This window comes from Heterocephalus glaber, unplaced genomic scaffold (genome assembly GCF_053883595.1).
Source record: "Heterocephalus glaber isolate CG9 unplaced genomic scaffold, H.glaber_assembly_v1.0 deba00001532, whole genome shotgun sequence".
In the NCBI taxonomy this organism is placed as follows: domain Eukaryota; kingdom Metazoa; phylum Chordata; class Mammalia; order Rodentia; family Bathyergidae; genus Heterocephalus; species Heterocephalus glaber.
In genome coordinates, this window is record NW_028258330.1 from 10900557 (window position 1) to 10923777 (window position 23221).

The 23221-nt window shown below is 36.0% G+C and overlaps 1 long non-coding RNA gene across 2 annotated transcripts in view; it reads right to left on the reverse strand.

Moving 5' to 3' along the window:
* Positions 1–401: 401 nt before the first annotated feature.
* The window catches only part of LOC110348284 (uncharacterized), a 210387-nt gene continuing 187567 nt past the window's right edge, over positions 402–23221 (reverse strand). For both annotated transcript variants that reach the window (XR_015441965.1, XR_015441964.1), the window contains 3 exons: positions 6897–6950; positions 2101–2166; positions 402–468 (listed from right to left, as the gene is read on the reverse strand). This is a non-coding gene — a long non-coding RNA (uncharacterized LOC110348284). The remainder of the gene's footprint in view (positions 469–2100; positions 2167–6896; positions 6951–23221) is intronic.

Below are 23221 nucleotides of genomic sequence, written 5' to 3' on the forward strand. Positions count from 1 at the left end.
CTTAGGAGAGGAAGAGACTCAGATGTCATAGTTTTCTATTTTTAACACTTCCACTGAAGCTAGCATGTATTTTCTCTATTAGGGTTTTATATTTCTCCATATCCATTAATTACTTTTCTCCTTTTACACCATAGAAGATATGTAAATATATTAAGAAATAATCTATAATAAATATATATAATAAATATTATATATAATATATAATAAATATATAAATATAAGTATATAATAAATATATACTTATATATAAATAAATCTTAAACCAAATGATGTCTGCTATGATTATATTAAAATGAGTTTAAAGGACTTTAAAACAAAAAAATCAAGGTTAGAGTTAGAGAAGTTCTTTGTATAATGATCTAAAATTTTAACTGGGAAAATTTGTAATTCTAAATACAAACCGTAAATTAAGACGCTGATTGAAGTTGGGATCTGCTTTTCGTCCAGATGGCAGTGGGTGATATGTTCCTTTAGCCCAGGAGAGAAAAGAAGGAGACTGAGGATTCAGATAGGCCAATTTTGTTTTCCCCAATTAGTTATAAACAAATATTACATTGTGACACATGGTAGTTTTATATATTTCTGCTCTCAATGATTTATGGATTATATTGTCAGAAAAAGTAAAAAACTTTGTAATAAATGGGGTGTAACCTGGTAGCTAATAGTAGAGATTCAAAATGTATAAGGCACGATATGACAGAAGTAAAAGAGAAAATAGATTAATGCACTCATAGAAGGAGATTTTAATGCAGCTTTCTCTATATGATAAAAAGCAGACAAAAAATAGTCAGATTTAGCAAAAGTCTGTGATATGATTACTAAATCTCACCAAATTGACATTTGTGCTGCAGCCAACACCACCTTAAAGTATTTTCATCTACATGCACACAAAATTTTTGTCAAAATGGATTGTATGCCTGGAACAGCTAAACATGGGATTGAAATCATACACAATATGTTCTCTGGTCAGAGTAAAATTCAGCTAGAAATCAATAACAACAACAAGGATATTTTTATATTTGTGGATATTAAATAATGTACTTCTAAATTACTCATGGGTAAATGAAAAACATAAAGTGGCTTGAAATAAAAACTTATGGAGCATAGCTCAATCTATCACTAAAAGGAAATTTATAGCCATATGTACACAGCATAGAAGAGAAAAATAAGAATGAGTTATCTAAACAGACATCTCAAAATGTTATAAAAGAATAGTAAATTAAATCTGGAGAAGACAAGGAAATAATAAGAATTGAGGAAAAAATTAATGAAATAGAAAGTAAGTATAAAATAGAAGGGGTCAGCAAAGCCAAAGTTTGGATTTTTAGGAAAGCTAATGAAATTAATAAAACTCTCACAACACAAAGAAACAGAGAAAGATATAAATTACTAACATATAGAATGAGAACTAGTACATGTTTATAAATAAAAAAGGAGAATATTAGGAGAAAATTTCCATCAGAAAAAGCTAGATACAGTGGAGAAACTTCAGAGAAAATAAATCTTACCAAACCTGATAAAAAATAGAAAATGCAATGATTATGATAGTTATAAAAATATATAATATGAAAGAATTGTTCCAAAAGAAAATTTCAAATTCAAAGTTGCTTCCTCTGTGAGTTCTGCCAAATATGCAAGGAAGAAAATAACTAAGAGCAATCTTGCACAAATTGTTCCTGGTAATAAACAGGGAAGACACTCATTGAACTTTTTTTTCTTAAGCCTCCAGGGTAACCTTGAAATAAACTTAAAATCTAATATAATAATATAGAGGAAATTATAGGCCAATTTCTTTCATGAACATTGATACAAACATAAACAAAATAACAATGAAAACCCAGTAACATATGACTAGAGTGGTACATCTTGACAGATTGGGGGCTGTTCCAGGATTGCATTGGTGGTACATGTTCAAAGCTGAATCAATATAGTTCACCACAGGAAAAGAATAAAAGATAAAGTATCTCAGAAGATGCTGAGGAAGCATTTGACAAAACTCAATATTCATAAAATGAAACTCCTAGCTAACTAGGAATAAAAAAGAACATTTTAACCTATTAGTGTCTAACAGAGCTTTCCCTGTGATATTAGGAAAGATACCTGTGATCATAACTTCTGATCATCATTGTACTGGAGGCATTGTCTGTGCAGTACAAAAGAGTTTCTCTGTGAAAAGATAACACAATCAGAAAGAAGAAATTAAATTATCATTATTTGCAGAATAAATGGATGTGTATTTAGAAAATCAAAATAATCTACCATTAAACTGTGTTAACAAGAGCCTATTAGAAGGTCACTAAATGCTATATCAATTTAGGGAATAGAACCATTTCAATTCTATATTCTATTAAGAAACAATTACAAACTGATTTTAATTAATTTTTTCACTTAGACATTGAAGAACCTGAATAATTTCTGCTACATTTGTTTTTTTCTCTCTTTGTGGAGATCCTAAGATTGGTACTTTAAACACCATTCATATCCTTGGTGTGTTTAAGATTTTATTTCTTTAATTTATCCTTTTTGTTATTACGATTCAAAAGTAGAGGTATTTTTAGTTTTTTTTTTAACCAAATCCTTCATAAACACTGCCATTTAAGCTGTTTTCTTTTTTTAGAAAGGGTTTCATTGGTAATAGCTGGGCACCTATAGCTCCAGCTACCAGGGTGGTGGAAGTTACAATCATTTGAACCCAGGAGCTTGTAAGTAGCCTGAGCAACACAGAAAGACTGATCTCAAAAACAAACAAAAAAGCAAAAAAAAAACCCCAAAACCAAATATAATTTGCACCAGCATAAAAGGCAAATATCTATTAAAAATCAAAAGATTTTCAAAACTTTTTTGTGGGAAAAAATCTGAAGAAACTAAGGAAATTTTTAAAAAAATAAATGCTATTTTCTTATTTTGAAAAGACTCAACATATTTTGATATGTTAATACAGTACTATTCAGATTAATCTACAGATTCTGTGAAATCTCTTTAGAACTGCCAGATTTTTGTGAAAATTAAGCTCATACTAAAATTTATGTAAGACTAGAGCAAGTGATTAGTGCTAAGAGTAAACAAAGCAATCTGAAAGATAAACCTTCTGGATATGAAGACTTATGCTACCTTTTACCAAGAGGAAACATCAGCAAGTCAGAGTAGGATGGTCTGAAGAACACAGAAACAGATGGAAGCAATAGAATTTAGGATTCAAAAATAGATCCATTCATGGCAAACTGTTGTTTGATTTATGACAAAAGTGACACTCTAGAGTAGAAGGTAAAAAATGTTTTGCTTTCGATTACTGGCACTGAGTCAATTAAATATCTATATGGAAAAATATAGATGGTTCCCTATCATCATCTACAGAAAAATCAATTCTGGGTGATCATATAAATGGTAAAATAATAAAGCTTGTAGACATAATGTAAGAGAATGGACTCACGTAACTGGAGTAGGAAGTGATTTCTTAAATAAGGAGCACTGACCACAACAAAATAGATGGATAGACTGGGAGTGTAGCTCAGTGATAAAGTACGCAGGCAAGGCCCTGGGTTTAATCCTTACATCCCAAAACATAAAGATGAAAGGGAATTAATTAAAATTGAAAACTGATATTATCAAATAAGCAAGAAAATGAAAAATAAGCAAGAAAGTGGCTACAGATATTTGCAAAACAAATAACTTGTATTAATAAAGAATTTTTATTTAGAAGATATAAATATTATAATAGATCAACAAGAAAGCGTAAAAAGCCAATACAAAAATGAACAAAATTCCTGTATGGTTATTTCACAAAAATGCTATCCATAAGACCATTAAACATATGAAACAGAGCCTAAATTTACTAGACATTGTGGAAATGCAAATTAAAGCCATGTTGCAATACCTAGCATTACACATCCATCAGATTGCCTAAAACTATTTCAGTGACAATTTCTAATGTTAGTGGCTATATAGAGAAACTGGGTCTCTCATATGAGGTATGCTTGAAATAAGCCATTAATGTTTAAATATTAAAATTCATTACAATAAGACACAGTGCCATTAATTCCCCTCAAAATACTTTTAGTCACATTGAACATGGTTACCCCATCATTCTTGCTAATTTCTGAAGCAAGTCTAGAAGTCCTCTTTCATGAGTGTCCTTATGAAGTATGCAAGTGATATTCAATGGAAAAGCAGGCTCATAAAAAGATTATTGTGTGTCCTCATCCACCTTATTCATCACCAAACCTGGCACAGTGCAACTTCTGGCTCTTCCCCCAAGTCAAAATTACCTTGAAAGATACATGTTTTTAATTGATCTGGATATGGAGGCAGCTGCAGCAGTGGAACTAAAGACACTAAGGAATGAGGATTTGCAGAACTGCTTCTGAAAGTGGAAAGAATGATGGGATAAATTGTGTTCAAAGCTAGGGGAAAGCCTTTTTGAGTGGAATTAATGGCAGTGTGTCTTTTATTCTAATATTTTCTTTAAAGTTTAAATATCCACCATATTTTTTCTAACACTTCATACATTACTGGTGGACAATTAACATAGTTCCTCTACTTCAGGTACTGGCAGTTGTTTATATAATTAAGCATATATTTACCATATGACTCAGCAAAAATTATGAGGTATATTCAATCTCATTATTGTCAGCAAAAATATTCATATGATTATATTATTCATAAAGTAAATGATATATAATAATGACAATAGTAATGCATAGTAAAACAGCATAGAAAACAATTGTTGAAAATAATCATACATTTTTCTCAATTTTTATATTTCTATTTTGTCTGAGCTTTATCATGCATATTTTATACACACATGATAAAATTTTTAAATAAGGATCCCCTCACACTTCTACTAACTTGAGAAGTTTGCAGACACTTTACAAATAAATATAAAATATATTAAACTAAAATTTTACTTTTGTAAGTAGTAAGTGTTGTATTTATTTTATAGATAGCATCATGCTATTTAAAGGATCAATAAAATCAGAAAGACTGGCATTAAAATCATGCTTCTATATTTATTATTTATCTGTCCTGGTCCAAGTTTTTAATCTATCTTCTCTTTATCTTATCTATAAAACATGCAGTAATTAACTCTAATTGCTGATGAATAAATTAAATATCAGAACCAAAAGTACTTAGTACATGGCTGGCACAAGATGGCTGATTAATAAATAACACCTTTGTCAGACTCTTTTCTGCTAATATCACTCTTACTTAGAGTGGCAAATAATGTTTGCATGAACTCTACCAGGAAGTGGTATGGAAGGATAATTTTCAGTATACAGAACACACAAGGTACCTCTCAGTCACAATACCCTCCAAATAAAAATGATATTCCCTGGCAATTTTTATAACATGACACCCACTGAGTTGGACACTAATATAGGTACCTATTTTAGAATTCTTATATTCCTGGATTAACTCAGCATCAGAGATTTACAATATGAAACAGATTTCCATATTCTCCTTCCCTCGTTGACAATATGAATTGTGTCCATGAGAGCTGTGGCTGAAATTATTTCCTAACTGCTGGTGACATTTTGGAGATGAAAAACATTGACATATCCTGTTCCCAACTTGAATCACTATTTCTTCCATTATGACACATAAACCTAAAAAATAATATCACGGTTATGTTTGTCTCATGCTTTACATTAGAGTCCTGTCCATTTCATGCCTATTCCATTTAATCTGCCTGTAGATTCTGGGCCTAGAAGAAACCATATGTCTTGCCAAATTATTCACCAGGGTGAATTCTGCATTCGAGTTGCCTTTTCATCTTTCCTAAATTTTACAAAAGGACTTTGGCTTCTTTCTGTTTCAATTTCCTGGCAGCATTGAAGTTCAATTTTTGCATTTGACATCCCCACAGTGGGTCTGGATTAATGGGCAGCATGATTTGCTGATTTGCTGATTTGTTCTCTAAACCTACTGCTCTTGATTATGAAATTATAGTGCTTTTTCTATAAAGGAAATAGAATATGTCTAGTGGTTCAAGTGACACACAAAATTACATAACTAAGTAAAAAATTAAGCTGTATCATTTCCAACCATAACCCTCCACTCTCTGGCAATAGTATTAATATTTTTATATATGCAACATATTTTAGTTGAACTAAAGTGAACTAAAGGTAAAATTTCTCTTGTATAGGAAATCATCGTCTCTCTCCCAAATAGCAGTTATTATTTATAATACTTTATAGACCATGATGCAGTGGTGTATGAATAAGGGCATAGGAACTATCAGAGCCTCAATCCAACATCCTGGTGGGATCCTGCTCGGAAGTGACTTCTTCCCATCCCCAGGTCAAAAACCCCCAACTCTTTGCACTTTTCCATGACATTGCAGCAGGGACCCTCAATAGGGTCATATTCCCACACCCTGCTCTCCTTGTGTTTCTTTCTCTTCTTATCCATAATTCCTCAGAGAATAATTTCTATGCTTGAACATCAGCCACTTCTGCTGTTTGTCATCAACTCTAGAAGTGTGAGACACAGTCTACCCCATGACTTTTTGGCCCATGTGTGAGCACAGGCTCTATCCTGTTTCCTCAGAATGCACAGCCAGGCTGTAACTTTTCACTAGGTTTTCTTGAAGTTTCAATAGAATGGGAGAGGAGCAGAACTCGGAGGCTATTTAGCAACAATACAAGTAGACCCTCATCTAATGCCTCAGTGTTCCCAGCCACCAGGACCTCTCCAAGTTCTAGAGTAAATAACTAAATAGTGAAATAAAATACTTTGGTTTTAGAGAAAGAAATATTCTTGTATATGCTTGTATAAAATCTTTATAATGGGCTGAATCTTTGTAGTAGGACCCCAAAAGGATATGTCTACATTCTGTTTCTTGAAACCCGCAACTTAACAACCACCACAAGCTGCTAGAATGGAAGGAGTGAACTCACCCTTGCAGTCTCAGGCCTGCAGATTCCTTGGTCTCACACTTCTGACCTTCAGAACTGTGAGAGAGTAAATATCTGTTATTTTAAGCAACCAAGATTATGGTCATTTGTTTGCAAATTTTCATGAGTTTGCAAAATTAACCCCTTCTTTCCAGGGACTGAGTTCAGCACACACTGGTTGAAGGGCTTGGCTCTTTCCTGTGAATGGAACTTATTTAATTAGACTCTGAATTGGTGAAATTAGGCCGCAGATCATCAGTGTTTCAAAAAACTAAACACCTGTGTGTTGTGTCTTTTATCTAGAAAATGATAAACTGCAGGGCTGTTGAAGTAATGAACGGTTACTCTGTCTCAATCATGTACAGAGCCATGCACTGGTCCAACAGCATTTTGTGTGTTCTCATTCTTTCAGTTATCTTCAGAAGGCCAAGCAAATTCTATGGGTAGTAGAGGTCCTAGGAGTCTCTAAAGTTCTGTCTGCCTTTCTATCCCTTAAAGAGTCTTGTCTAGGGTGGTATTTTATGAAACTAATCAACTTTTATCTGATGCTTTCGACAATCTCATGGTCAGTGACATCATTCAAGCTGCCTTTAATTTTGCCTGAAAAGTCTGGAAATACTTACAAAACTATCAACTTGTATATAGAAAAGGAGTTTACACAAAGCAAAAACAAAAGGCTCCAATATGGATCAATCTCTGAATGAACTTATGATTAGAAGAGATCTTGGTTTTATTTCTTATGGATTTTACACACAGAGGAAAGAAGAGTAAAAGGGTTCATGTGGACAATTCATTACCAGGATGATTGATAAAAAACATCAATTCCCTTCAGGAGAACCCAAGCCGGATGGATGGTGTGATGAGCAAAGAGGCTTACCTGGGGTGTATTTCTCTGTGCCTGATATTCACAGGCCCATCTGCTGCCCCTTTCTGACATGTAGCCCTTGTGGACACTAAAGCAGATCATCCACATTTACCTCACTCTAGGTCTAAGACTACAAAGTGCAAATACGAATTTGAATCTTCAAGGAAAAAAAGTTGGGGTAAGGAAGATGTGAGTTCATGTTCAGGTTTAGTCACTTTTTAGACATGATGGTTGTCTACATTTTTTCTGGTATACAATTGTTTACACTACTGAGACAGGGGGAAACTAACATTTATATCACAGAACTGCTGTAAGAAAGAATGCAAAGGTATTTATGAGGCAGAACCCCCCATTGCTATATATGTACATCATACATACAGGCATAATTCTCTGCATCTTACTACACACACGCACACACACACACACACTTATACACAATAATAATTTTAGGTGATCGTTCTTATAGATCAGAGGTCGACAAACGTTCTCAACAAAGAACTATGTAATAGACATTTTAAGTTTTCTTTGTCGTGTGGTTCACTGTCACAATCACTCAACATGACATTTCTAGTGTGAAAGTAACTAAAGACAATATTAAATGAATAGTTTGGCAGTGTTACAATAAAGTCTTTTTTAAAACATATGGCATCTTAGATTTGGCCAGTGGGATATGGTTTTCTGGATCCTGTGATAGGTCCTCCCTGACTGTGGCAATGATATATTTAGTTGGAAAACATAATGGCCCCCTTTCATGTCCACTTCAAACATGAGGCAATAATTCTTGAATCCTCAGTTCTACTAAATTATTCCTATTGAGAATAAATTTATTCATAACATCAGCTGTTATGTTTATTAGTCTTACTAAAGATAAGAAGATAAGATTTGCCACACCTTGTTCTTTCACTTGTTATTATGGCACATGTGCTGCAGCAGACTGTTTGTTATGACTGAAAGCTCTAAGAGGTTCACCATCACTGTACTGTTGAACATCCTTATCTGAAGTCCTTGGGACAAGAAGTGTCTTAGATTTTTTTTCAGATCTGGAAATATTGCTTATATATAATAAAATATCTTGGGAATGAGACAGATCTAAACCTAAAATTTACTTATGTTTTATATGCACCTTGTACACATGACCTGAAAGTAATTTCACAGAGTATTTTAATAATTTAATGCCTAAACAAAGTTTAATGGAAGGGAATTTTTTTCTTAAAAAGTTTTAGATTTTGGATCATGCTGAATTTCAGATTTTCAGATTAAGAATGCTACACTTGTAATACCATATTTTTGTTGATCCATTTACAGGGTCAACATACCCTATTTTCATGACTCTACTCTTTAAAAAAATTTTTTTGAGAATAACAGATAACGTCAAGTCCATGTATCTCAAATCTCAATGACTGCTTACATATGCATCTTGGTAATTTCCCCTAGATCAAGATCTATAATATTCCAATCCCTTGTGTACCTCCTAACCAATTATCCCTGAAGGTTAGTTATTATTCTTTCAGAAAATTTAAAAATATCCAAGCAAATATAAACAAATGCTTTCTTTTCCTCTTATATTCTGAAAAGGCAAGATAAATTTATTAGGCATAGAATTATCTTACAAAAATTATTTTATGTAACCCTCACTAAAACCTTTGATGAACCAATCTTTTTGCAAAAAACCTACCAGATTCCCAGGTGTGCAACCCACAATACAATATGTTCTGTCACACTTGACACTTTTTAATAGAAATATTGCCAAGCAATTTGTACAAATTGAATTTTATATCTTCTTAAAATGAAGCATTTATAACAAACACTGAATTTAAATTTTCTAAAAAGCAAAGAAATTATACTTATGATGAAATTGTTTAAGTAACTTTAAAACTTTCAAAAGCCTCATATATCCAATTTGTTCTTAAGTGAATTCTATCCATAATATGGATTGTAGTAAATCATGCACAAATCCCTACATATTACTTTAAAAGGACATTAATTTGTGTTGCTAATGTCAATTTTGGGGGGGAAGTATTGGGGATCGAACTCGGGTCCTTGCACTTGCGCAGCAGGCGGCAAAACCACTGAGCTAAATCCCCGGCCTGCTAATGTCAATTTTACATTTCTTTAAAAAATTTACTTAAGATGGTGCAATTTAACCAGTGTATTATTAGTACTTTTAAAATTTTATTTATTTATTTATTTATTAAATAAATACCAGGTACCAGGGATTGAACTCAGGACCTTGCACTTGCCAGGCAGGTGCAGTGCCACTGAGCTACATCTCTGGCCCTTAACCAGTGTGTTAAAGACTTAAAATTTAACAGAAAGGGTTAGTGTGGCTATGGGACACTATTTCCCTGGACAGACATATTTAATGATGGATAATGTTGATTGAAGTCTGGCACATATATGTACCTGATTGTAAATATACAGTATCATTTAGCTATTGAAGCATAACAAACCACCCCAAATCATAGTGGTTTAAAACAAACATCATCAACTAGTTCACAATTCCATGGGTAAACTTGAGTATGTCTGTTTATTTGAAAGGGTCAGCTGACCATGTGTCTATAATCAGTTGGAGTCTAGTGAGGGCTCACTGCACTTGTTAGTCCTCAGTGTTAGTTGCTGCATTCTTCTCCAACTGAATTCTGAAATTTCATCAACCTAGTCCAGCCTTGCACTCTATAGTGCAGAAGAAGGAGAGAGAGAGAGAGAGAGAGAGAGAGAGAGAGAGAGAGAGAGAATTGTACAAGGCTTCTTGAGGTGTAGCTAAAGAATTAGCCCTAGCATCATCTCTGACTATCCTGTTAGTCAAGAAAATGAGATTAGTCTTCTCTGAAGGGTTATGGAAACATATTCTACCTCTTGGTGGTGAAACCTGTCTATCACATTGTAAAGAGATGGGGTACCACTGGTGAGGTGAGGTAAGGAATTAAAGGCTGTTATTCCAACTACATACTCTTACAAATATGTTTGTGTGTGTTAAATATTTATTTATATTTTATAAAAATTTTCCACAATGGGTGGTATTACTTTACACTGTCCAATCTTCTACTCCAGAGATAAATTTTTAACCACAGATTGAATTTCATTATTTCACATAGTTTTGCCATATTCCCCAAACAACCTTGTCTCAAAATAAATAAAAAGTGATTTGAACTTTCACTCCAGGGCAAAGGGAAGAAGAATAATAAGGACTAGACTTCTGCTACCACCTGAGATAATTAATAAGGCAAAATATAGAAACAATACAAGAAAAAGAATAACAGGCAATAAAAGACAGTGATCCCTGAAAGACAAGACAAAAACAAGGTCAGCCCAGTGATTTCCCCCCATGCCTGGAGAGTTTCCAGTCCATAGCACAGGAAAGGCAGACAGAGAATAAAGTCAGTAGAGCCTTTACCTGAGAAGACAGAGATGAAAGTCTTGGAAGTCCAGTCCAGTTAGAGTTCAAGGGCAAAGGGCCAGAAAGTAGAAAGCTAAATAATCAGAAGCTTCCACATGAGTATTGCTGAGTGCTCAGCTGCGTGTGTGTGTGTGTGGTGGCTTGTATCTAGATGTCCCCGCAAAGCCTCACTCATGTGGTAATAGGTGGGGCTTTTCAGAGGTGGCTGGATCTAGGGTGTGTGATGCTGGGATTAACAGTGCACTGCTTTGATTAAGGGTACCCTACCCTGGTGTGAGTGTTACCTGCCTAAGGGTGGCTAGCCTGGATAGAATATAAGGGACAGAGGAGGGCTGCTGCCATTTCTTGCTGCTGCTTCTTCTGCTGGTTGGCTGCTACTATCTCCTGGGCCCTCTGCCATTCTGCCCTGCCTTGGAGCCAGCCAATTATGGATTGGATTGAAACTGCAACAAACTGTGAGCCAAAATAAATCCCTCCTTCTTCAACTTTAGATGTTGGACATTTTGTCTCAGAGATGAGAAAAGTAAGTGTGTGTGCGTATGTGTGCATGTGTGTGTGTGTAAAAACATCAAAAGATGAAGCCTACAATGTCTGAGAGAAAAATTGCACTGGATAGAATTGAAACTTGGATGCATAGCAGTAGAAACAATGAAGGAATGAAACTGAGTAAAAGAGAAAAAAATAGTGACAAAAACAGAGCATTGGTGAACTGTGCAACATCTTTGAGCAGCCTAACACATGTCTAAGGGAAGTGTCCAAAGAGAGGAGGAAGAGGGCTGCAGATTAAAATTATTCAAGCCATAATCACTGAATATTTTCCAAATTTGATGAACATCCACAGAGTGGGGTAGTTTGAACTATCCAAGCCCAGTAACTAAGGAATAGGAAGATATGTTCTAATCAAATTACTACAAATCAGGTATGCAAAGAAAAGGTTTTAAAAGCCAAAAAATAAAGATAAAAAAGAAAGAAACATATTACATGTGAAGGAAAAATACAAGGATGGCGTGAATATACAAAAAGTATAAAAAATCATTACCAAATTAAGTTTATCTCAGGAAAACAAGATTGGTTTAGCACTGGAAAATCAATGTATGTCACCACATTACACAAATAAGTTGGAAATCCCATATAACACTCTTAAATCATGTAGAAAACATTTAACAAAATTCAACATCTATTCCTGACATTCAGTGAACTAGGAATACAAGAGAACTTCCTTAACTTAATAAAGTACATTTATTGATAATCTAAAAGGAGCATAATACTTAATAGTTAAAGGCTAAATGTTTTTCCTCTTGGGTCAGCAAAAAGGCACGAATATTTGCTCTTGGATTCTGTTCAACATTACATTTTGAAAATCTTAAAAAATACTTACAAGACTTTAAAAGGCAGTTTATAAGGGTTTCGGGATACAAAATCAATATCAAAGAAGAGTAGAAAGGAGAGATTACCAAAGGACTTGGCAAAACTTTTGTGAGTGATAAATGTGTTCATTACCTTGATGCTGGCATTGGTTTTATGGATTTATAGATCTGTCAAAGCTCATCAAATTGCAGAGTGTACGTGTTATTATCAATCATACTTAAGTAAAGCTTTTTTAAACTAAGGAAGTGATACTCTTTTTATACACTTTCTGTCTTCTCATGGGGATTTTGCCTTTAAAATGCACTGTCAATGTGTTTGTGAAATTAATGTTTTTACTCTGAACTGTAAAATATTGACAACAATACCTTCATTATTTTATAATTCAGAGAAGCACCAAGGGTAATTTTCTAGGAGAAAACAACCATTTCAGGATACTATATGAAGTCTCACCCTCTTCTGTGTTTGCTCCTAAGATGCCTTTACCTAAAGAACCTATGGGGTCTCCTGATTTCATCAGTGTTCATAATATGTTCCCCAAAATGTCCTTGACACTGTATCCATATGAATAGGAATAATCATTACTCAGTTAAAACATAGATTCAAAGAGTCAGACAATGAAAAAGATTTCCTACATCAGTGATTTTAAGCTGCTCTAAACATTTTATCATTATGTAGAGATATTTCTGACTTCTCAATTTTCTACTTCAGATTTTGCTTTTTAAACATTTTACACTTGATTTTAGCCAAAAGGCCGAGAAGTGATTTTTTTAACATTTTAAATGTCGCTTTAAAGGGACAAAGCAGACCACGTACATTGAAGGACTGGTTACACTAAGGATCCCCAATGCTACTTTGTGAGCAAATCATTTTTGTGCAACTCTGTAAATGGAGCCTTCCTGCTGTCAGGTTAATTAAAGTGCATCCTGAATTGGTACAGCCTCCCCTGGTTTCTCGGACTGGGGGAAATGTGTTGTGAATATGAAAGGTTGCAGGTCTGCACTGACCTTTTATGACTTCAGGCCTGTACATGACCATTTACTTAAAATTGTGTAAGTTCAAGTCTACAGAAGAAGGAGAGCATGCTCCATTAAATACAAGCAAGACCAAAGCATATGGACCCCATACACCTTTCCTCTGTGAAATTGCATTTGACTGTGCACCAGCAAGAGAATGTGTAGTATGCTTCATCACAGCAAAAAGACTGCAAAATTTTGTATTCATTATATATTTAATGTGATTCTTAGCTATTATATTTAATTTTTTTTCTTTTGTGGTAAGGCAATTATCATTTAAGCCAGAAATGGATTATGAGTTAAATATAGAATATTTGAAATGAAAATTTGATGATGGGTATGGGAGATTTTGCATCTACCACAGTGGAAATAAGACAGTCTAGCTATATATTTCGTAAAATCCAAAACTTGACAACTGCAATCTATTAATTTTCCAATAGAGCACAAGAAGCTTAGACCTCAGAACCAAAATATCTTCCTAGCTGCCTCAGAACTTAGATCTCCCTTCCTATCATTCTGGGAGAAGGGTTGGAGGGGCTCCGGTGACCCCTGGATGCATGGAAAACATTTCATCGTTTTTCACATGCTCATCTGAGAAAGCCACCTGACTTTGTGACAATAGTTATTGTAATTGTTATTATGGCTTACATCAAGAATGTTTACAAAATAAAATACCCCTCTTTTGCAAAAATAAAATTCTGTAGCCATCCCTATCAAGCTAAAACTATGTAATTTTTAAGCAAAATAAACTTAGCTGAAAATAAGTTCCACTTGGTATAAATTACACAATTGAATAGTGTCAAAAATTTACCAAAGGATAACACTATAAGCTAATATATTTATTTGATGTAACTGAATGCCTTTTAAAAAAGTATATTTTAATAGATGAAAATTGAATAGCAGTAGCTTACATATGACATATCTAGATTATGTATATATTACATAAATGTGTGTATATATGTAATTTCTTTGTTGTTCAGTAAATGTAAGCATTAGGCTGATATTTTCACATAAATTATGTGTTTTAAACTTTGCACGGGTCTCTTTTTGTCCTCTTTCACCTCTTGATTTCTTTTTGTTTGTATTTGCTATCATTCTGCCTCCATTCTGTTGTATCCTATAAATAATGTAAGACTGTTTTGTTAACAAATTTAATCATCTCTGCTTTTCACAGGACCATTCAGCCTGTTCTCACCTAAGGTAATAACTGTAGTATTGATTTGATTCTGCTCCCATTCCTTACATTTCCATTTATTTTGCTTTGCTTCTGAACTTTCTGTCCTTTTTCTGTGGACATTGAGGTGCACTTTTAGCTCATGAGGTGATTACCTTCAAAATGTCAGTGGTCATTATCAAACACACGTTTCTGTATTGTATGCAAGGAAATTTACCACTTATTTCCCCTTACAGAGGAATTCTCTTCACTTACTTCCCCATATAGAGAAATGCTCTTCCTCCGCAACTCACATTCCAAGAAAAGGACAGCTTTAGATGTTGTAATTTATTTTTAAAAATTTGCCTTATTGAGGAATAATTTAGTAAAATGCACAAATTTTAAAGAGACACATACAGGACTTTTACCTGTGCATGCAACCTGGAAACTACCTCCCAAGTTATGGTACATATTTCCAGCAAACTTCACAGTTCTTAGATGGCTTCTTCCTCAATACTTCCTTGACTTTAATGTTCCCATTAGCTGTACTGTTTTTGAACTTTCTATAAGAGTATGGTGTGTGTTCTTTTCTATCTAGATTCTTTTATTCTGTATGTTTCTGACTTTCAAGAATACAATTAACAGTGTCACTCTTTTTGTTATTGATTGTACTGATGCAGCTAACTCATGTATTTCCCACTGATGGACAGCTCGGCTGTTTCCAGCATGGAGTCATTATGAACCACATATTGCTTCACTTTACTTGTGCTCTCATTTTCTCTGGACATATGCTGAGAAGTGAAATTGCTTTACATAAAGTAGGCCATGTTCAACTTTACTAAAGACTGTCCAGTGATTTTCCAAAGTAGCTTTATAAAGTTGACACAATCTACTTCAACTCTTGACGCTGATGGTCTTTTCAGTCTTTCACTTTTATTGAGTTAGTAAATGAACGTTTGTTCTTGCTAGTTACTTGCATATCTTATTTTGTGGCATAAATTCAAATCATTTCTATTTTTTTCTTATTGGTATTTTAGGATGGTAGGGTATTTGTAGTACTTATGTCCTTAGGAATATATAAAGATGATACAGAAAGAACTCATCTAAAGCCAATACTACAGTGATTACCACAAAAAGTAAAGAGGAAAAATATTTGAATGTGTTCTGAAAATAAATTTAAATGTTAATAACTAATAAACACGAAAAGATGTCCCAGGGCCAGGGATTTAGCTCAGTGGTTCTGCCGCCTGCCTCGCAACCGCAAGGTACTGAGTTCAATCCCTGGTACTCAAAAAAAAAAAAAGAAAAAAAAGAAAAAAAAAGAAAAGATGTCCCACCTAAAACTTTAGGAACTGTAAGCTAAGTTAAAAATATTAATGAACTATTCATGACTTTTATTAATTGGGCAAAAGCATGGCAAAATTGAGGGTTTATGAGAATGAGGAAATTGAAAATATTTACAGGCCACTGGTGGGCATGCAAATTGGAGCTGCTGTTTTGAAAACCTAAAAAACTCTGAGAATATCTAAAAATTTTGAAAGTGCAGATCATTAATATTTAACATTGTTGCTGCATATTACTTTTATACTAGAAGAAATTTACAAAAGTGTTCGGCATAAGCTTTTAATAATAACAAGAATTTGAAAACACATGAATAATCAACAATGGAGAAATAGATACATAATTGTTCTAGAGTAGTTAATATGAATGAAATATGTAGATTTTTTCCTATGGACAGATCTTAAAAATAATTTTGAGTTAAAAGGAAATGATGCATTGTAAATAAGGTGATTTTAAAAAATGATAAGATATTCTTCTGTCTAAAGACAGAGACATTAGTTATTTCCTGAGGGCTTGTTAGAAATGCAAATTATTGGGTCCAACCCCAGACCTACTAAATCAGAATCTTTGAGGTAAGGCCCAGTAATCTGTTTTAGCAAGCCCCAAAGTAGATTTTGGTGTTTTCTAAAGCCCGGCGACTATGTATTACAGTTACATTGTCAGTAGTTGTGACTGTCTCAGGCTTTTGGAATCCCAAACAAAAAATTGAGCAAGACACAGAACTCCAGGTGCAAGCATAGATTTATTAGCCAGGATATGCTCCTCAGGGTGGGAGCTGTCCCGTGAGAAGAGCTCCCAACCCAAAAGAAGCCAGGTGTCAGAACCTATGACTGGTTTTTACAGGAAGGGAGAAGCTCTTTAAACTGGCACAATTCACTCCCATCAGGGACAAGTTTCCTCGCTTCTGTCAGAGGGGGCAGTTTTTGTCCCTATATGGACTTTGGAGGAACTATCATGGCATGTAATGCTCGTGGTGGGAGGTCAAAACCATAATATAAATGTGATTATAATTAATTATAATTAAGTTGGGATCACTTTCAGTTGGTTAGAATATTCTATAGTGGATGCGTTTCTTAGACATCCCTTAGTCCTTAGAGGTAAGTGCTCTTTGTTGTTTCTAGAGAGCTAATCTTGGACCCTCCCAGAAACCTACAGTGTAAGTGCCCTCTTTACTGCCTGTGGGCTAGCTACTAGAACCTGGCACTCTCTGTGGTTTTTGGATAACCACATTCTTCTTTTTCTGTCTGTCCTTCAGATCTCCTCCTTCCAGGGATTTTTCTTCTGTATTTCCTACCTCACTTCTACCCATTAAATAGAAATTAAATAGAAATGATTTTACTAAGAATATAATATAGATAGCTGGAGAAATGAAATTTCTAAACTGCAGTTGCCTTTGGACTTGGATCTGACAAAGACTCTCAAATATCTGTAACATCATGTCTATAAATATAAAAATAAATGAGAAGCAAGAAGGAAAAATGCTAACAATTCATTTTCTAGTAGTGAATATGTGCGGGCATCCTTTTAAACTTTTAAACTATTTTGAAATTGAAAAAGAAGTGGATAGTGTAAATGGTTAAGGAACAGCACAGAGATTTAGTGTGGAAACCAAAATATCTTAGTCCTTTCCAAATTTTCAATTTAAAAATGTCTCAAGGTTCCAAGAAAGACTGTTTGAAAATAAGACAACAGAACCCATGATTTTTAATTATTAACACTTGTTAAATTTACTGTTCAAATTTTCGTGGCTTTGCAGCTTAAATTGTCACAGAAAAATAAAACAGGAAGGAAGGTAGATATTAAAGTGTAATGGTACTGAACTCAATTTTAGCTCTAAGTTTTATGAATATAGTTCCATTGATATTGTTGGAGGGCCCCACCCAATGTGTCTGTACAGGAACTTTTTACAATGTAGTCATATCAGCCTCTGTATACACATGAGTAGCTCTGATGTAACTCTGTAACATAAATCATACCTAACTAGACTGTAACATGTTAATCATACCCAATTTGACTATAGAATGTTAGTGTATGCCAATATAAGAGAGACAAAGACATAAAAATTGTATAAGAAGGTGCAACTACATCATGTTCCACACTCAGCCTTTGGATAGGAATCTGCTGAGTAAGTGCTTGCACTCATAAAGTTGCTTCCTAGGAAAAAGGCCTTGGTGTCCCCTCTCTCGACATAAAAGTCCCACAGCATTTCTGGGGGTTTGTCTGGGATTCAGAGACGGTATATTGCCACCTGCTTTATTGCTGGAGCCTGAACCTTGGAGTGCCGGGTTATGTGGCCTTGCCTGGTGCCAGTAGACTGTTTGATCCACAGGGGAGAACCCCAAGTGCCAGGGTGAGAGCTTCAGAAGCACCAAGGAACCCGGAGACCCAGGAACCAATTCAAGGAGCAACACTGTCCAGATTTGGTAAGATCTGGGATTAATTAGGTAGTCCTGCCTTTAAAGAAGTAGAAGAGGAGACTGATCATCTCCCAGAGTTCCCCCAGTAATTTTTATTGAAACTGAAACTGCAACTCTCAGGAAATGGAAAACTGGACAGCAGATTGGAGTACTGGAGTTGCCTGAGTAGTTCTTCAAGGTAGGAAAGTGCAGCCCCAAGGCACTGGGTGCTGGGAGGCTGGTTAGCATGTGAAGGAGATGGACAACAGGAAGGTTCTGACTTGACAACAGGGCTGAAGCAAGTGTTGAGTTCCAATCCAAGGTTCCGTGGTGCTCCTCTTAAGACTAAGGGTGATGCTAGGCCCTGGTAGCTCCACCAGTGCTGAGAGGTACCTGAACTATATCTATGAGGAGAATGATCTGGGACTGATGAAGCGAGTGTGAAACCCTTCCATTCAAAATTTTCACCTTTCCTCCTCCTTCTCTTGTGGGTGAAAGTTGTCTGTTAGGGGAGGGAAATTGGTGGAAAGCAGAGTAAACCAACTCCCCTAAAGTGTATGCTAAAGAATTTTAAGAAGAGATATTGAGGTGACTATGATATTAAGCTGACTCCTGGAAAGCTCCAGACCTCTGTGAAACTGATTGGCTGTCATTTGGGGTAGGATGCCCCACTGAGGGCTCAACTGATAAGGATGTAATTAACCAAGTGTTTGGGGTTATTGTAGGGGACCATGGCCATTCTGATTAATTTCCTTCCATTTACTGCTGGCAAGACATCTCAGTACACCAGAGACTGAGCCTCGGAGTTTTGGGACAAACAGAATGGGGAATAAATGTGCTTCCCAATTAAGAGAGAGGTTAGGAAATCAAGGGGCTCAGGGAATGGGATACCCCTGATAGTCCACTTGGACTGATGTTAAGGACTTGGGGTGACAACCTACAGATGAAAAACAAAAGGCAAGCTAACATGATAAAATATTGTTGTTTCATTTGGCCACAAGCCCTCATCTTCACCCTATCCATCTTCTGGCCAAAGTTCAGATCAGAGGAGGACTAGGTGTCAGCTATTGATTGAATTTGTTAATGATAAAAGACTAGGATCTCAGGAGGAGACAGATTATGCCCTGTGTTAGCAACAGGGACCAGTTGTCCTCTTTCCCCTAAAATCTCAGGGACTAAATAAGAAGAGAGAGGATTCAACTCTGGTTCCCTCTTCCTCTGGAATCCCTACCCCAGCCTATAACCCCCAACACACTCCAGACTGATGGCTCCACCTCGACTGGATCTGGCACTGGCAGAGAAAAGCCCAACTCCTGGTGCCAAAGCTACACGAAGGGAGAAAGACCAGCCTTTTCCTTGACTCAAGAGAAAATTAGAAAGGTACAACATTCTGTGCCCCAATAAAAACAGAGAGTCAATCATAAAATGTTAACTCTGTGGTGTGAGAGCCAACCTAGAGTCACAATAAGAGCACATTATTAAAAATCTTGGCCAACTGATAAATTTACTTTTGGCTTCCAATTTAGTTTGGCATTTTTTAAATTAAATTAACATTTCTTAGGGATTGTAAATCCTTAAACTACAATTACAGTGTTAAATTGTTCTTTTTTCTGCTTTCTGTGGGTGTTAAAATAAGAGTACTAATTCAAGGTTACTTGAAAGTCTGTTGACAGCTAGTCAAATTTTAAAATGTAATAATCTGAGACCAAAATTATAGAAACATAATTTTAAATCAAAAGCTGCGCTAAATATAAAAAGGGACAACTCAGGGCCTTTTAACTTTTTTCTGTTAATTACCAAAAAGATAGGGAGCTGGGGAGTAGAAGAGCCTAGTGCTTCCCACCATGTGGGAGGGGAGAGGGGAGGCACATGGCTCCTGTTTTCTTTGATATGTGATCTATAGTTACATTAAAAGTTGATTTTTTTGCAAAGGTAAATTAGGCAATAAAAAGCCAAAACTTCAGGGCTCTCCCCTCCCTCTCCTGACTCTTTCTGCTTATAAGTCTATAATAAGAGTTCTTTCTCTCTGGCTTTCTTACTGGTGTTAGTTTATTGCAAGAAATGCCTACGCTAATTGGTAATCCCAAGCAGTTCTGACTAGTCAAGTTATAATGAACCTACAACAGATTATTATAGCTATAGCTTCACTTGGCCAATATTTCTAAGAGTGCACTCTAAGATTAAAGTGATTGCCCATTCACTGTTATCCTCCCCACCTAAACTCCAGTAAAAGTGGATGAGAAAGTCCTCTGGATTCACTACAGCAGAGTAAAGCCAGCGTCTCGAGAGTGGGAGTGCATCCCTGATTCATCAGCAACAGGTAAGCTGATGATTCAGAAGAAGCAGACTGCAACCTCAGGAACACCATTGAAAGAGGACAGCCTTGCTCTAGTCACTCTGGAGTCTGACTAATCTACGCATGGCAGAAGCCTCAGGACATCACCAACTGATGATACATATGGACTGCATCCATTTCATGACTATCTGTAATGTACTACCATCCCTTGCTCTTAACTTATTTGGGTCCCTATCTCTGATTTTTGCCATAGCCCTGGCAGAGACTATAGCCCAGATTCTGAAGCTCTCTTCTTGCTATGTATGTGTGGGAACCATCATGGGGGATCAAAGGCCATGAGAAGCTAGAGAGTTAGATCCCCATGAACCTTATACTGGCACAGGGTACCCCAGATCTACCTTAGGGGTTTGGCTTCTCAAGGCCACAATAATTGGAAGAAACTGTCTTGTCCAGTGGGGAGAATGGTTCAATGTCCTTGTAGGGAGCCTACAGCCTCAGTAGGGAGCCTCTGTAGGGAGCCTGTGGAGTCAAAGATCTTACAACTCAACAGCCTGGAAGATGGTGGGGGCTCCCTGACTATTTAGAACCAAACCCTCACCTCTTGTGCAACTTTTCTCATCTAAGGGGGGCCTGAGACAATGCTGATGCAGACACTGAATGGCAGACCCTAGATGGATTGTATTGGATATGTGGAAGAACTGCATATGCTGTACTTCCCCAAAACTGGTGAGGGTCTTGTTTATTGGGGATGATCTGCCCATCTTTCTTTCTACTCCCACTTGCCAAGGGAGATCATCTGGGTGCCCAAATGTATGGGGACAGGGGACCCATAGAAAATGACATACCCTGCAAATTGGCAATTGGAAAGACAATGAATGTGCCCCTGAACACATAATTCAGTATTATGGTCCTGCCACCTGGGCAGAGGATGGGTCCTGGGGGCTACTGTACCCCCATTTATAAGCTAAACTACATAATTAGACTGCAAGCAGTTGTGGAAATTATAACTAATGAAATTGCCAAAGCTCTTAACTTGTTAGCCAAACAGACCAAAATGCACACTGCTATCATCAAAATTATCTTGGCCTTAGATTATCTGCTTGCTTCTGAGAGTGAGGTTTGTGTAAAATTTAATCTAAGCAACTGCTGCCTACAAACAGATAATGAGAGAAATGTCATAGAAGAGATCACAAATTGAATGAGGAAAATTGCTTGTGTTTCAACCCAGACCTGGAAAGGTCTGTTTGGGGGATGGTTTTCAACTCTGAGGGACGTGAAACCCTCATAGGTATTACACTCCTGGTTTGGGGAACCTATTTGACCCTGCCTTGCCTGGCTCTGTTGGTTATATGTTCTGTCTCCAGCCTCATTGAGATGATGGTCAAAAGAAAACTGCAATGATGTTATGAAAATATAAACCTATGAACTAGGATGAAGCTCTTTGACCCAAACTAGTATGGGATCCAAGGATCAAAGCAGAGAATGTGGTAGGGCCTCTCCCAACATGTCAGGGCAGGAACTTTTTACAGTGTAGCAGTATCAGCCTCTCTGTTCTCTTGGTAGTTCTGATGTAACTTTGTAACATGAATCATAGCCAACCACACTGTAGTATGTTAATGTATACTCAACCAGACTGTAAAATTTTAGTATATCCAAATAGGAAGGAGATGAACGCACAAAAATTGTATAAAAGGGTGCAACTATGCCATGTTAAGCACCCAGCCTCTGGATACAAATCTGCCAAGTCAGTGCTGGCATGAATAAAGCTACTCCCTAGGGAAAAGGCCTTGCTGTCCTGTCTCTCTACACGAAAATCCCACAGCTATATCATTGATTACATCATTGAAAATTAAAGTAAGAAGATACACTTATTTGGGCAAAATCCTACTTTCATTTGTTTATATATAAGATTATGTAAGATTCCATGTAAATAAAGTAGCTTTGAAAATGGTTTTGTTCGTAAGGGAATATTGTATTTCATTTCCCTCTTCCTGGCAGAGCTGCACTTTGACTCCCAGCCATGGGTAATGTGTAACTGAGCTCCCCAAAAGGCCTAGATTTCCTAGCTGCTGTTCATAAGAAATTTTCACAACTCAAAATTCAGATCTTAAGATGTCTCACCTAATGTTACCTTGTGCCACATGATAGTTCTGAATAGAGAACTTGCAGCTCTTTTCATTTTTGTGTTCCCTGGTAAGTAGGCTCCTTATCCAGCAGACCTCTCTCTTCAATCCTGCAGGCTAAGCCAGCATACACAGCTTGGCCTTGACCCCTCTTTTATTCACCAGTGACCCTTTCTGGGTAGCACAAAAGATGTATGAAAAGAAGCTTGACCACAAAACTTAAATTATGGTTAAAGATATAGGAAGTTTTCACTGGCAGCATGGTGCAGAAAAATGGTGCCATAAATTAGCATGTACCTGATAACTGTAAAGTGCTAAATCATTTGGGGTGATACTGAATGCAGAGAAGACTTTTAAAAAGAGAAATCAGGGCATC